Source organism: Silurus meridionalis, chromosome 27 (assembly GCF_014805685.1).
Source record: "Silurus meridionalis isolate SWU-2019-XX chromosome 27, ASM1480568v1, whole genome shotgun sequence".
NCBI classification, from domain to species: Eukaryota; Metazoa; Chordata; class Actinopteri; order Siluriformes; family Siluridae; genus Silurus; species Silurus meridionalis.
Window position 1 is genome coordinate 16,390,149 of NC_060910.1, and position 16,450 is coordinate 16,406,598.

General features: G+C 37.9%; 1 long non-coding RNA gene across 1 annotated transcript; it reads left to right on the forward strand.

Moving 5' to 3' along the window:
• The first annotated feature begins 1,864 nt into the window (after nucleotides 1–1,864).
• On the forward strand, nucleotides 1,865–3,942 carry LOC124380710. Its single transcript, XR_006924717.1, has 3 exons — nucleotides 1,865–1,958; nucleotides 2,274–2,364; nucleotides 3,498–3,942. It is a non-coding gene; the product is annotated as an uncharacterized LOC124380710 (long non-coding RNA).
• The last annotated feature ends 12,508 nt before the right edge of the window (nucleotides 3,943–16,450 follow it).

The following is a 16,450-nucleotide window of genomic DNA, read 5'->3' on the forward strand; positions in this document are numbered from 1 at the left end:
TTTTCTTTTTTTTTCTTTTAGCGTAACATAAAGGATCTATGTATCAGCATAAATGACTTTTTTTACAACCCTATGACTGTAGCGATTCTACACCTGCATGATAACTGATTAGTAAAAATGTCAATTAAGTTGAATAACTAAATAAATAGTTGAGATAATGACAAACTGAAATACCTTGCTACAATAAACATATATGAAATAAAAAATATCCAGCTAAAATAAGCTCAAGTGAAAGTTTGTGCAAAGGTTTGTGCGAAAGATTGCCTGAGCGAAGTGAAAACTTTTTAATGTATTGAAGTATAAACAAATAAACAGAAAATGTGTTTAAATGATAAAATTAACTGGTCATATTTTCATTTGAAAGTAACTTTTTCTTTTTACCCAACTCTTTTGAAAAAACACTATATGAAGAAAGCTTATGCACACCCGACCATTAAATTGGTATGTGCGTTTTAAACATTGCACATTTAGACCCTATTTGCTGTTAGAATAACCCTCTTCTGGGACAATGTTAAACTAGATTTTGGAGTGCACTGCTAGGGATTAGCGTTCATTCAGCAACAAGGGGGTTTGTAAAGTCAGGTACATATGTATTAGGAGGCCTGGGATGCAGTCAGCATTCCAATTTATCCCAAAGCTATTTAATAGGGTTGAGTTCTATAGCAAGATCTTCCACACATTTCCAACTTCATACAGCTGGGTTTGTAAACAACTGGAATCGTAATTCAGGAACATGTTCGAATTTCCAAGTGATGGGAATATTTAACGCCACCACATCTATTGACATTCTATACAATTTGGTGCCTTTAAATTTGTGGTAAAAGTGTGGGGATGAACACATACTTTTGTCTTTTTAGGGTATGTTTATTTTAAAGCAATTATGCTGTCTGGTGTCCTAGTCATTAGATTATGCAGTTTGCTAGTGGCTTTATTTAAAATATAGTGTAAACAATATTTTCCAAGCCTCTCCATGCATTTTGAACATGCCTTAAAGTCATTGGTTGGATGAGAGACAAATAGACCTTTAAGATTTGTATCAAGATACTTGTTATTATTAATAATAATAATAATTCTAATTATTATTTGTAATAAATATAAAAAATGTAACTGAACTCGCCGCAAAAGAGAATCAATGTGAGTTAAAATTATCAATGCATAGAAGAAAAGAAAAAAAAAAAAACACTGCAAAATTAGAAATTGGCATAAACAGAAATGGTCTCTTTTTTATATAATAAAACACTGTGCAGATTGCAAAAGTCAATAGTATGTCAATATATAAAATCAAAAGTGTGTTATTTTTCTGTGTGGCCCGGTATTGGCAGCTCCAATGATTGGGGACCCCAGCTCTAGAATTTATTTTATCTTCACCATGCTATTTTGAAAAAAGAATATTTTGTATATAGAATACTGCTATGATGTAATACGATGCTGATCATTCGAATCTTGAAAAAAATTATTAAAAAGAAAAAAAAAAACAGATTTGACTGTAAATGAAACAATTTTGTTTTGCAAGAACCTTATAGGATTCATACAGTGAAACCCTGTGGGAAATACAATTCTGCAACACTTTTCCAATGATGAAAACCATAATCTGAACTGAACTAAATATTCGAATTGAGTCTAAATTAAATTGGTTTTGCGAACCAAATCGAAATGAAGTGTGTTGAAATGGTACACCTTTTTTTTATTGTATCATCTGCTATCATATCATCTCTTAAGAGCTACTTGATTTCAAGAAAATCCTCTGAACATTATGTTCTTGAAATATATTACATTTGAGAAGGATATTTGTTTATTTTTATCTTAAGCTTAATTCATTTTGTAATTATTTTATTTTATTATTATTCAACTGCCTCCCGCCTCCCTCCGCCGCTGCCCGCGCATGCGCACATACGCGTGCTGTAGCCACCTGCTAACCCGAGACTTCGAGACGTTCTGATGAAATTTCGGCGTCTGAGGTAAACTTTTTTTTTTTTTTACCTGTTATGAATTTTTTTATTTTTACTATTATTAAACGTTCGCTACAGGAAAATAATGTGACTATCTTATATAATAAGTTTAGATTTATTTCACAGTGTGTTAAATTTACCTCAAATATTTTTTTGTTAACAGGGAAAATGTACGAGTCATCACACAAAATTCATTTGTTATTCACAGTGATTATTTTTGTGTTTATTTGTAAATATAAAAGCGAATTAATGTTTGTTTGCGAACAATAGTTCGTATTAGCTTTTTTTAATTTTATTGTTTGCTTTTTTAACATGTAACTAAAGTCTCCTCAGCCCACTGCACGCGCATGCGCGCACACGCGCGCTGTAGCCACCTCAGACCTCGAGGCGTTCTGAGGAACCTTCAGCGTCTGAGGTAAAATAATAATAATAATAAATAAACTTTAACCTTTTACCTGTTGTTGAATAATTTTATATATTTATCGTATGCTGTTAATCTGACTCTTAAATGATCACTTTGTCAGTGTGGTTCGTTTAATTTGGCCCTAATTTCAATGTTAATAGGTGAAAGGTTGGAGTCGTTCTTAGTTCATGACAATGCAACTGTTAATTTCTCGTCCAAAGTGGACTTTTTTGAAAAACTATTTTGTTTCATATTTGTTAAGAGTGATTTAGTGTTTAATGATCACATTTGCCCAATTTTTCCCACTTTTTTTTGGTTAGTGTTAAAGCTTTAAATTTGATTTAAGTAACGCAAATTCATTTTAACGCTACAAATCTTTATTAACGCGCGATTAATGCAGCATTTCTGTTTGACACTGTTTGTTACAAATATAAATAAATACATAGTAAAAGTTTCACATTCAGATAAGAGCAACATAACGTTCAAAGTAACTAATTATAATAAACCAATTAACAGAAAACAAATGTGATTATTTAATTAATATAAAAGTTATGAGGTACAGTTTCTCTGATATCACCTTGTTCTATAAATAATTGAAATTTTATGTTGCCTGACTATTACCAAGGGGTATTAGAATGCAACTCATAAATACATTTTATTTTTATTTTATTCACTATACAGTACTAAAATCTATGGTGTTACGGGTCAATTTTGACATTTTTACTCCCAAGGCAAAAAAAAATGATTTTTATTTTTTTTATTTTTTTTTATAAAATAAATGGGGTGGGTCTGCATGAGTACTGCTCGTCCTGGGGAGCTGTGATTCATTGAAGTAAACATGGACCTCCTGGTGAATTCCATGCCCAGGAGGATTAAGGCAGTGCTAGATAAAAATGTTCACACTAAATATAGACACTTTGGACACATTTTTTTTACATGTCCTCTTGGGGTGTACTCACTTTCGTAGGCAGTTATTTTTACAATAATGAATGCATGTTATTTTCAGAGGACAGTACTGCTATACAAGCTAAAACTATATCCACATTTTATTTCTATAGTAATGTCCCTTGAGAACATTAAACAGTTGCCGAAATGTGCGGGGTGTACTTATTTGTGTGAGATTTTGTGCATGTGTGTGTACACAGTATATGCGGACCGACGGTTCTGGCAGCTGGAGCGGGTTCCCGGTCGAGGTGAGAATGTGGTGTGTGACGGCTCGGGCGTGTCTGATTCCAGCGTGCTCCCTTCAGCTCTTCACTGTGTGTAGTAGAGTCTCGGCCCCTCATCCGGAGAACTTTAATCAGCAGCTGGATCTGGAGATCTCGCCTGCTGAAGCACTGGACGTCTCCAATGCTTTACATCTCGCCAGCCTTCACATGTCCTGATTCAGCAATTTAGATTCCTTTTACAATCACAAATCAAGGTTTCTTGTGTAATTGATTGTGCGTCAACTTCTGTCTGATCTCTCAAATTCATCCGATTGTTTCAGAGCAACTCTCACTGTTCTATATTTTTAGATATTATAGATAATTTAATATTAACAGGCATTTTAATAAATTAACATCTGTGTGTGGCAGAAGCTTTATCACACTCTGCTTCACTTTGTTCACTTGTGTAATGCTCCAAAGGGGTGAGAGAGAGAGAGTGAGAGAGTGAGAGAGAGAGAGAGAGAGAGAGAGAGAGAGAGAGACACACACGCACACGTTGCAATTACTTTTATCAGCTTTTTCTGTTTTAGTAGTGTTCAACACACCTACATTATCTTCATTTGAAGATCTAGTAAACAAGGGCTCTCTCTTATTATCCCCCTCTCTTTCTTCCTCTCTCTTTCTGCTCCTAATACAGTAGAGTTACTTGTAGAAGGTGGCAGGTCTGGTACAGCCTTTTAAATATGTATTTTCTCACCTGTTCTCTTCCACTGCTATTCTGTTCCTGTGCACCAGGGGGAGTGTCTCTCAGAGTCAGACCCTAAACCCTGTCTCAAGACTGGACACTTGCAGAACCAGAAGTAGATATGATGATCACCCAGAACACGCCTTCTCTCAGGACATTCATAACAAATCAAACATTCCTCGTTATTTTAACGCATTAAATTGCACTAATTTCTCTGTCCAACAATGAGGAGGAAGTGCTCTCCAGCCATACGCACTCGTCTCATAAACTTCTCTTGATAAAGTGGTGCCTTGTAAGAGGGGTTAGTGAGGGAACGTCCATGAGAGAGGGGTGTGTGTGTGAGAGAGAGTGAGAGATAACAACTGATAGATAATGGCCTGCTCACTTGTTAGGACACTAAACAACTAGCCTGTTAGCGAGCTAGTTTTATGATAAATTGGCCCACACATCCTTGGGTGCAATGGCATTTCTGTGAGTGATAATTGTGATGTAAGAGTAAGGGGATGAGGGGAGCAGTTTAACTTTCAATTATTATTTTATTTCAATATAATTTATTGATCTTGTGGGGGGAAATTATTGTATTACAGGTGGTTACAAAAACACCAGTCGGGGGTGGGGGGATGATTCTACCTAAAAGAGTGCAACTGACAATTCAAAAAGAAACTAAATGGATGGTGCAGAATCTGTGTGTAAAGTGACAGTGAATAATATAATGTGTATATAAGTTGATACTAACATCCGTTACATAGAGGTGAGTGATTGTACAGTGCAATAGTATATGGTAGGAATAATTTGCTGAACCGTTCTTTGTGACAGAATCAGTCTGTTGGAGAATGAACTCCGCTGCCTCTGTATGTTATCATGTAAAGGGTGGGCTGAATTTTCCATTTATCCCAATTTAACAATTTTCCCCAGTTATCAGTATTGTTAGTGTTGTTTTAGAATAGTCACATAAGAATTACAGCATAGTCAAATTCCTTCACATATCTCAGCTTCGTATGGCACAGATGGTTGAGGGCCCAAGCATGGAAGCTTGGCAATACCAGGGCTTGAACCTCTGACCTTCCGATCAGTAACTCTGAGCCTTAACCACTGAGCTACAACTCTCCTACATTTATGCTTCAGAATAGAGAACTTTTCCAGATCAGGGTGAACATATATACTGTATAAATGTTTGGAATCTGTGGTGATCTGTGTTTAAAAAACTGCAGCTATTCGAATATTCAGTGAATTTTACATTTAATTCTGATGGCTCTAATTTTGAGGTTTATTACAAGTTTTTAGAGGGTTTGATTTTAGAAGATAAGCCCTGCCCAGAAATGTAGTGTTTCAGGCAGGACTTGGTGGTTTAGTGGTAAGAGCCTGGCCTCTCATGTGTGAGGTTCCCGGTTTGAATCCGACCTCGTCTCTGCGCTGTCATTGTCATGAACATTCCAATTACAAGTAAATAGCTTTTCCTTTTTATTCTACATTTACCTGATACACGTTTTCCCAAACCAACACTACCAACACAAATACGAGCAACACTAACAAAAAGTAAGCAACACCAACAAATACTACCAGCAGAAATACTACCAACCCAAATCTCACCCACCTGAACAAAAAGGACACTTGTGTACGAATGCTGTTTATAGACTTCAGCATTCAACACAATCATCCCTCAGCACCTGATTGAGAAGTGAAGCCTGCTGGGCCTGAACAACTCTCTCCTGACTGGTTACTCAGTCAGTCCGGATCAGGAACAGCATCTCTAGGACCACCACACTGAGCACTGGGGCCCCTCAGGGCTGCATGCTCAGCATACTGCTGTTCACTCTGCAGCAATGCACAGCTCGAATCACATCAATTTCGCCAAGGACACGACCGTGGTGGGTCTCATCAGCAAGAACGACAAGTCAGCATACAGAGATAACAGTTAACAGCCTGGTGTAAAGCCAACAACCTGTCTCTAAACATGGACAAAACTAAAGAGACGGTTGCTGACTTCAGGAGAGCACAGAGTTGCTATTCTCCACTGATCATCGATGGATCCCTCAGTGGAGATCGTCAAGAGCACCAAATTTCTTGGTTTACATCTGGCAGAGATTCACCTGGTCACTCAACACCAGTCAAAACAAAGAAAGCCCAGTAACATCTTTACCTCCTTAGAAGGCTGAGGATAATTCATCTTCCTCCCCCCATCCTAACCATGTTCTACAGACGGACTATCAAGAGCTTCCTGAGCAGCTGCATCACTGCCTGGTTCGGAAACTGCATCGTCTCAGATCGCAAGACCCTACAGAGGATAGTTAGGACAGCTGAGATCATCAGAGTCTCGTACACTCATTGTGAATGACCCCCCGCCCCACTCACACACACACTGACTTCACCCTCCTGCCATCAGGAAAGAGGTACTGAAGCATTCGGGCCATCACATCCAGACTGTGCAACAGTTTTTTCCCCCTCAAGACATCAGGCTCCTTAACACACATACCTGAACTGAAACTCGCACACTCACTCAACTGTGTGTTACTGAACTGTACAACCTGATCTCAAAACACACTCATTACTCATCTCAATCCATTCCACCACTATTTATTATTTGTATTTAATCATACTATACTGTTTACATGCTGTTTTGTGTTCTGTGATGTAGCTTTATGTTGTGTGATGTAGCTCTATGTTGTTTAATATAGCACCAGGGTTCTGGAGCAACATTCTATCATTTCACTGTGTACTCAGTTCTCTCTCTCTCTCTTACACACACACACACTATATATATATATATATATATATATATATATATATATATATATATATATATATATATATATATATATATATATATATATATATATACACATACATATATATATATACACACACACACATATGTATGTGTGTAATATATATATATATATATATATATATATATATATATATATATATATATATATATATATATATATACACACACACACACTATATATATATATACATACAGTGAGGAACATAAGTATTTGAACACCCTGCTATTTTGCAAGTTCTCCCACTTAGAAATCATGGAGGGTCTGAAATTGTCATCGAGGTGCATGTCCACTGTGAGAGACATAATCTAAAAAAGAAAAATCCAGAAATTTCAATACTGTATATGATTTTTTAACTATTTATTTGTATGATACAGCTGCAAATAAGTATTTGAACACCTGAAAAATTCAATGTTAATATTTGGTACAGAAGCCTTTGTTTGCAATTACAGAGGTCAAACGTTTCCTGTAGTTTTTCACCAGGTTTGCACACACTGCAGGAGGGATTTTGGCACACTCCTCCACACAGATCTTCCCTAGATCAGTCAGGTTTCTGGTCTGTCGCTGAGAAACACGGAGTTTGAACTCCCTCCAAAGATTCTCTATTGGGTTTAGGTCTGGAGACTGGCTAGGCCATGCCAGAACCTTGATATGCTTCTTACAGAGCCACTCCTTGGTTTTCCTGGCTGTGTGCTTCGGGTCATTGTCATGTCGGAAGACCCAGCCTTGACCCATCTTCAATGCTCTAACTGAGGGAAGGAGGTTGTTCCCCAAAGTCCTCTACTTAATACAGTGCAGTCGCCCTGTCCCATGTACAGAAAAATACCCCAAAGCATGATGCTACCACCCCCATGCTTCACAGTAGGGATGGTGTTCTTGGGATGGTACTCATCATTCTTCTTCCTCCAAACACATTTAGTGGAATTATAACCCAAAAGTTCTATTTTGGTCTCATCTGACCACATGACTTTCTCCCATGACTCCTCTGGATCATCCAAATGGTCATTGGCAAACTTAAGAGGTGCCTGGACATGTGCTGGTTTAAGCAGGGAACCTTCTGTGTCATGCATGATTTCAAACCATGACGTCTTAGTGTATTACCAACAGTAACCTTGGAAACGGTGGTCCCAGCTCTTTTCAGGTTATTGACCAGCTCCTCCTGTAGTTCTGGGCTGATTTCTCACCTTCCTTAGGATCACTGAGACCCCACGAGGTGAGATCTTGCATGGAGTCCCAGTCCGAGGGAGATTGACAGTCATCTTCTTCCATTTTCTAATGATTGCTCCAACAGTGGACCTTTTTTCACCAAGCTGCTTGGAAATTTCCCCATAGCCCTTTCCAGCCTTGTGGAGGTGTACAATTTTGTCTCTAGTGTCTTTGGACAGCTCTTTGGTCAGCTCTTTGGTCTTGGCAATGTTAGTAGTTGGATTCTTACTGATTGTATGGGGTGGACAGGTGTCTTTATGCAGCTAACGACCTCAGACAGGTGCATCTAATTTAGGATAATAATGTAGTGGAGGTGGACATTTAAAAGGCAGACTAACAGGTCTTTGAGGATCAGAATATATATATATACATATATATATATATACACACACACACATATGTATGTGTGTAATATATATATATATATATATATATATATATACAGGAGTGCAGAATTATTAGGCAAGTTGTATTTTGAGGATTAATTTTATTTGAGGATTTAATTTGAACAACAACCATGTTCTCAATGAACACAAAAAACTCATTAATATCAAAGCTGAATATTTTTGGAAGTAGTTTTAGTTTTAGCTATTTTAGGGGATATCTGTGTGTGCAGGTGACTATTACTGTGCATAATTATTAGGCAACAACAAAAACAAATTCATACCCATTTCAATTATTTATTTTTACCAGTGAAACCAATATAACATCTCAACATTCACAAATATACATTTCTGACATTCAAAAACCAAACAAAAACAAATCAGTGACCAATATAGCCACCTTTCTTTGCAAGGACACTCAAAAGCCTGCCATCCATGGATTCTGTCAGTGTTTTGATCTGTTCACCATCAACATTGCGTGCAGCAGCAACCACAACCTCCCAGACACTGTTCAGAGAGGTGTACTGTTTTCCCTCCTTGTAAATCGCACATTTGATGATGGACCACAGGTTCTCAATGGGGTTCAGATCAGGTGAACAAGGAGGCCATATCATTAGATTTTCTTCTTTTATACCCTTTCTTGCCAGCCACGCTGTGAGTACTTGGGCGTGTGTGATGGAGCATTGTCCTGCATGAAAATCATGTTTTCTTGAAGGATGCAGACTTCTTCCTGTACCACTGCTTGAAGAAGGTGTCTTCCAGAAACTGGCAGTAGGACTGGGAGTTCAGCTTGACTCCATCCTCAACCCGAAAAGGCCCCACAAGCTCATCTTTGATGATACCAGCCCAAACCAGTACTCCACCTCCACCTTGCTGGCGTCTGAGTCGGACTGGAGCTCTCTGCCCTTTACCAATCCAGCCACGGGCCCATCCATCTGGCCCATCAAGACTCACTCTCATTTCATCAGTCCATAAAACCTTAGAAAAATCAGTCTTGAGATATTTCTTGGCCCAGTCTTGACGTTTCAGCTTGTGTGTCTTGTTCAGTGGTGGTCGACTTTCTGCCTTTCTTACCTTGGCCATGTCTCTGAGTATTGCACACCTTGTGCTTTTGGGCACTCAGTGATGTTGCAGCTCTGAAATATGGCCAAACTGGTGGCAAGTGGCATCTTGGCAGCTGCACGCTTGACTTTTCTCAGTTCACGGGCAGTTATTTTGCGCCTTGGTTTTCCACGCTTCTTGCGACCCTGTCGACTATTTTGAATGAAACGCTTGATTGTTCGATGATCACGCTTCAGAAGCTTGGCTATTTTAAGACTGCTGCATCCCTCTGCAATATATCTCACTATTTTTGACTTTTCTGAGCCTGTCAAGTCCTTCTTTTGACCCATTTGCCAAAGGAAAGGAAGTTGCCTAATAATTATGCACACCTGATATAGGGTGTTGATGTCATTAGACCACACCCCTTCTCATTACAGAGATGCACATCACCTAATATGCTTAATTGGTAGTAGGCTTTCCAGCCTATACAGCTTGGAGTAAGACAACATGCATAACGAGGATGATGTGGTCAAAATACTCATTGCCTAATAATTCTGCACTCCTGTATATATATATATATATATATATATATATATATATATATATATATATATATATATATTACACACATACATATATACATACAGTGAGGAAAATAAGTATTTGAACACCCTGCTATTTTGCAAGTTCTCCCACTTAGAAATCATGGAGGGTCTGAAATTGTCATCGAGGTGCATGTCCACTGTGAGAGACATAATCTAAAAAGAAAATCCAGAAATTTCAATACTGTATATGATTTTTAACTATTTATTTGTATGATACAGCTGCAAATAAGTATTTGAACACCTGAAAAATTCAATGTTAATATTTGGTACAGAAGCCTTTGTTTGCAATTACAGAGGTCAAACGTTTCCTGTAGTTTTCACCAGGTTTGCACACACTGCAGGAGGGATTTTGGCACACTCCTCCACACAGATCTTCCCTAGATCAGTCAGGTTTCTGGTCTGTCGCTAAGAAACACGGAGTTTGAACTCCCTCCAAAGATTCTCTATTGGGTTTAGGTCTGGAGACTGGCTAGGCCATGCTAGAACCTTGATATGCTTCTTACAGAGCCACTCCTTGGTTTTACTGGCTGTGTGCTTCGGGTCATTGTCTTGTCGGAAGACCCAGCCTTGACCCATCTTCAATGCTCTAACTGAGGGAAGGAGGTTGTTCCCCAAAGTCCTCTACTTAATACAGTGCAGTCGCCCTGTCCTATGTACAGAAAAACACCCCAAAGCATGATGCTACCACCCCCATGCTTCACAGTAGGGATGGTGTTCTTGGGATGGTACTCATCATTCTTCTTCCTCCAAACACATTTAGTGGAATTATAACCCAAAAGTTCTATTTTGGTCTCATCTGACCACATGACTTTCTCCCATGACTCCTCTGGATCATCCAAATGGTCATTGGCAAACTTAAGAGGTGCCTGGACATGTGCTGGTTTAAGCAGGGAACCTTCTGTGTCATGCATGATTTCAAACCATGACGTCTTAGTGTATTACCAACAGTAACCTTGGAAACGGTGGTCCCAGCTCTTTTCAGGTTATTGACCAGCTCCTCCCGTGTAGTTCTGGGCTGATTTCTCACCTTCCTTAGGATCACTGAGACCCCACGAGGTGAGATCTTGCATGGAGTCCCAGTCCGAGGGAGATTGACAGTCATCTTCTTCCATTTTCTAATGATTGCTCCAACAGTAGACCTTTTTTCACCAAGCTGCTTGGAAATTTCCCCATAGCCCTTTCCAGCCTTGTGGAGGTGTACAATTTTGTCTCTAGTGTCTTTGGACAGCTCTTTGGTCAGCTCTTTGGTCTTGGCAATGTTAGTAGTTGGATTCTTACTGATTGTATGGGGTGGACAGGTGTCTTTATGCAGCTAACGACCTCAGACAGGTGCATCTAATTTAGGATAATAATGTAGTGGAGGTGGACATTTAAAAGGCAGACTAACAGGTCTTTGAGGATCAGAATATATATATATACAGGGAGTGCAGAATTATTAGGCAAGTTGTATTTTTGAGGATTAATTTTATTTGAGGATTTAATTTGAACAACAACCATGTTCTCAATGAACACAAAAAACTCATTAATATCAAAGCTGAATATTTTTGGAAGTAGTTTTTAGTTTTAGCTATTTTAGGGGGATATCTGTGTGTGCAGGTGACTATTACTGTGCATAATTATTAGGCAACTTAACAAAAAACAAATTCATACCCATTTCAATTATTTATTTTTACCAGTGAAACCAATATAACATCTCAACATTCACAAATATACATTTCTGACATTCAAAAACCAAACAAAAACAAATCAGTGACCAATATAGCCACCTTTCTTTGCAAGGACACTCAAAAGCCTGCCATCCATGGATTCTGTCAGTGTTTTGATCTGTTCACCATCAACATTGCGTGCAGCAGCAACCACAGCCTCCCAGACACTGTTCAGAGAGGTGTACTGTTTTCCCTCCTTGTAAATCGCACATTTGATGATGGACCACAGGTTCTCAATGGGGTTCAGATCAGGTGAACAAGGAGGCCATATCATTAGATTTTCTTCTTTTATACCCTTTCTTGCCAGCCACGCTGTGGAGTACTTGGGCGTGTGTGATGGAGCATTGTCCTGCATGAAAATCATGTTTTCTTGAAGGATGCAGACTTCTTCCTGTACCACTGCTTGAAGAAGGTGTCTTCCAGAAACTGGCAGTAGGACTGGGAGTTCAGCTTGACTCCATCCTCAACCCGAAAAGGCCCCACAAGCTCATCTTTGATGATACCAGCCCAAACCAGTACTCCACCTCCACCTTGCTGGCGTCTGAGTCGGACTGGAGCTCTCTGCCCTTTACCAATCCAGCCACGGGCCCATCCATCTGGCCCATCAAGACTCACTCTCATTTCATCAGTCCATAAAACCTTAGAAAAATCAGTCTTGAGATATTTCTTGGCCCAGTCTTGACGTTTCAGCTTGTGTGTCTTGTTCAGTGGTGGTCGACTTTCTGCCTTTCTTACCTTGGCCATGTCTCTGAGTATTGCACACCTTGTGCTTTTGGGCACTCAGTGATGTTGCAGCTCTGAAATATGGCCAAACTGGTGGCAAGTGGCATCTTGGCAGCTGCACGCTTGACTTTTCTCAGTTCACGGGCAGTTATTTTGCGCCTTGGTTTTCCACACGCTTCTTGCGACCCTGTTGACTATTTTGAATGAAACTCTTGATTGTTCGATGATCACGCTTCAGAAGCTTGGCTATTTTAAGACTGCTGCATCCCTCTGCAATATATCTCACTATTTTTGGCTTTCCTGAGCCTGTCAAGTCCTTCTTTTGACCCATTTTGCCAAAGGAAAGGAAGTTGCCTAATAATTATGCACACCTGATATAGGGTGTTGATGTCATTAGACCACACCCCTTCTCATTACAGAGATGCACATCACCTAATATGCTTAATTGGTAGTAGGCTTTCCAGCCTATACAGCTTGGAGTAAGACAACATGCATAACGAGGATGATGTGGTCAAAATACTCATTTGCCTAATAATTCTGCACTCCCTGTATATATATAGAATGTAGAAAAACTAGTTCATGCTTTTGCTACGTCTAGATTATACTACTGTAATGTTTTACTGTCGGTGTTGGAGTAAGTGCATAAATAAGCTTGAGTTAGTCCAGAATGCAGTAGCAAGTGTCTTTACTAGATCTAGAAAATATAACCACATCACCCCTGTTTTAATCAGTCTACACTGACTCCCAATTGAATCTCGCATTGATTATAAAATACTACTACTGAAGTATTAAGCACTTAACTACCACGTGCCGCACAATCCTATTGAAGTTTTGTACCATTATGATCCCCCATGCCTTACTTGGATCAAAAGGTGCAGGCTATTTGTTAGTACCTCAAAAAATTAAAACTGAGTAGTCCAACATTTGTGTTAAATTTTTTTTTTATTATTATTATTGGTCTGAAGTAATATTTTCATTTTCTGAGATACTGAATTTTGGGTTTCCATTAGCTGTAAGCCATAATGATCAAAAGTAAAATAAACATAGGTTTGAAATATATCAGTCTGTGTGTGATGAATCTGTATAATATACAAGTTTCAGCTTTTTGTATCAAATAACAAATAAATATCAAATAAAAAAATATCAAATACATTTTTTAATTATATAATAATTTATTGATATGCACCTGCACAAACACGCGTGTGGACATTAGCACGTTTTATAATAAAGTAGTCCGCAGTGCAGTCACCGAAATGTCCGTCTTTATTTCTTCACGTGCATTAACTTTCTTCCTCTTATAATTCTAATAGGTCTTCTTTACCAAACACTTAACACAGTGCCATCTAGAGGCTTCCTTAGATAAGCACAATCATGATATAACCACATCCCCCTTTCTTTAAAGAAAACACTGATTTCTTTTCTAAGAAGTCAAAAAAAAAAATGCACTAATTTAACCATTGAACTAAATGTGTTAGCACGGAAAAAAAAATAATAATTCACCAAATCATCCGCATGCATCAAATGGTTGATAATGGTTTGAGCAACCATACAACCTGTTCCACAACTATTCAGCAGCTTTAATAAGTCATCCATATAAATATTAAAAAGAAATGGAGACAAAATACTTCCCTGTCTAACTCCATTACCTGTTTTACATACATTAAATGATGAGCATGGCAAAAAAAAAATTCTCACCAAAACGTTAGGAACCCCTCTGTCGTGTAGCTTTGTCATGATTTGCACGATCAAAGGCTTTAGATGAATAAATAAAACAAAAAGAAATTGTGGATTTTTTCCTAATATACCAATCTAAAATCTCTTTTAGAGCAAAAACACACATCCATACTATGTTTAGATTCAAAACCAAACTGATCCAACTTCTTTCAAAAACGTTGGATACAATACTGGCCAAGGCTATAGGCCGATAATTATCCATACTATTTATTTTTCCAGCTTTATCTTTAATAATAGGCACCAAGATAACATATATGAAAGATTTAGCTAAAATGCCATGAACTAAAAACACTGTTAAACAAATAGCAAGCAGATGACAGTTTTCTCCTTGCAAATTTTAAATGCTCAGCATAAAACTTATCCATACCACATGCCTCATCATCTTTTAACCTCATGATTGCATCACAAATCTCTTGTGGAAAAACAAACATTATTGTCAATATTACAAAATACAAAGGGGTTAGTTTAAACACAAAGAGCTCATAGTAATGTTTTTCTACAGCTGAGTAATCTTCTCTGCTCCGCATAACCCATCAATATTCGTCGGCAAAAAAGTTTTACAATCATTACGTTTTTTTTATTATTATTTACTTTCGAAAATCGTTTCCTCACAAGTGAGTCGGCCCTCGTTGTGAGGGCATATTTGAAGTTAGCATTTGCTCATTTCTTTTATTTAAATAAAGGACCTTGCTTTCGGTCTCCTCTGATTCAAAAAGGGGAAACAAAAAAAAACAAATAACAGAGTCTACCTGACTCAAAATTTAAAAGCCCTTTTAGCCTCAGCACAGAGCTCTTCAACATAATCCTTCCAACCTGGCTTAGCTCTTGTACAAGGGCCTGCTTGAGGCAAGAAGGCATTCCACAATATTATCATACAAAAAGCATGACTCAAAACCAAGCTGTGGGTTTTTACAATTAATATCATAGCATGCAGATGCATCTTTTTGTAAATCAATATTACTCAACAATGTGTCTGTCTCTCACTCTTTACGAAGATAAGAATCAGCAGGCAGAAGGCAGTAAGAAGTTTGGGGTTAATGTGGATGAGACAGAGGGAGTCAGTGATGTAAACATGACTGAGAACAGACACATTCATGATCATCATCATCTTTTCTCTGCTTGTGTTCTATATGTGGATCTTCAGCCTGGATACATTCATTAGGTAACAACATTTTTAATTTGATATATATATATATATATATATATATATATATATATATATATATATATATATATATATATATATATACACACACACACACATATACATACACATACATATATACACACACACAGTGTTGTGCTAGTTACTAAAAAATAGTAACTAGTTACAGTTACTCGTTACTTCATTCACTCCGTTACTCCGTTACTTTGTTGATTACTTACACCAAAAAGTAATGCGTTACTGTTAAAAGTAACTTTTTAGTTACTTTTTTAAAGAATCTTCTTTAATGTTTCCATTAATGCCCTTTTATGCGTTATGGTCTACAAACACAAAACTGACTTAAACACAAAGTAATGTTTAAACACTTATTAAAGTCAGACCTGCACAAACTGAATATATCACAAGGATTTCTGAAATAAATAACAAAACAAGCTGAATAATATATTCCCAATCAAAAACTAAAGTGGCTTCTGCTGCTGTGTTGAGCTTTTAAAAATGTTCCTTTTACAGCTGAAGTATTAAAACTATTAACAATGTAGAACAGAACGCCGGGTTAGCAGTAAGCTTCTAGCTCCGTCGAGGCATGGAGACTCTGAAGGAGCTTCGGCAGATTGGAGTTGCTGTTTATCGCAGTAGATACGAGCTTCGAACCAAAAAGACACAGCTTACATTTGACAGTTTTTGTCTTTATACTCAACTAAAGTAAAATAATGAGCATATTTCCACTTTGAGAAACTCATCTTGCTCTCGCCTCGACTTGCCATTACTGCCGCACAGACCTGAATAAACGGAGACACGCCCACATCGCGTCTTCGTGTTTAAAGTGGTTTATCCACCAATCCTACAATGCATCGCT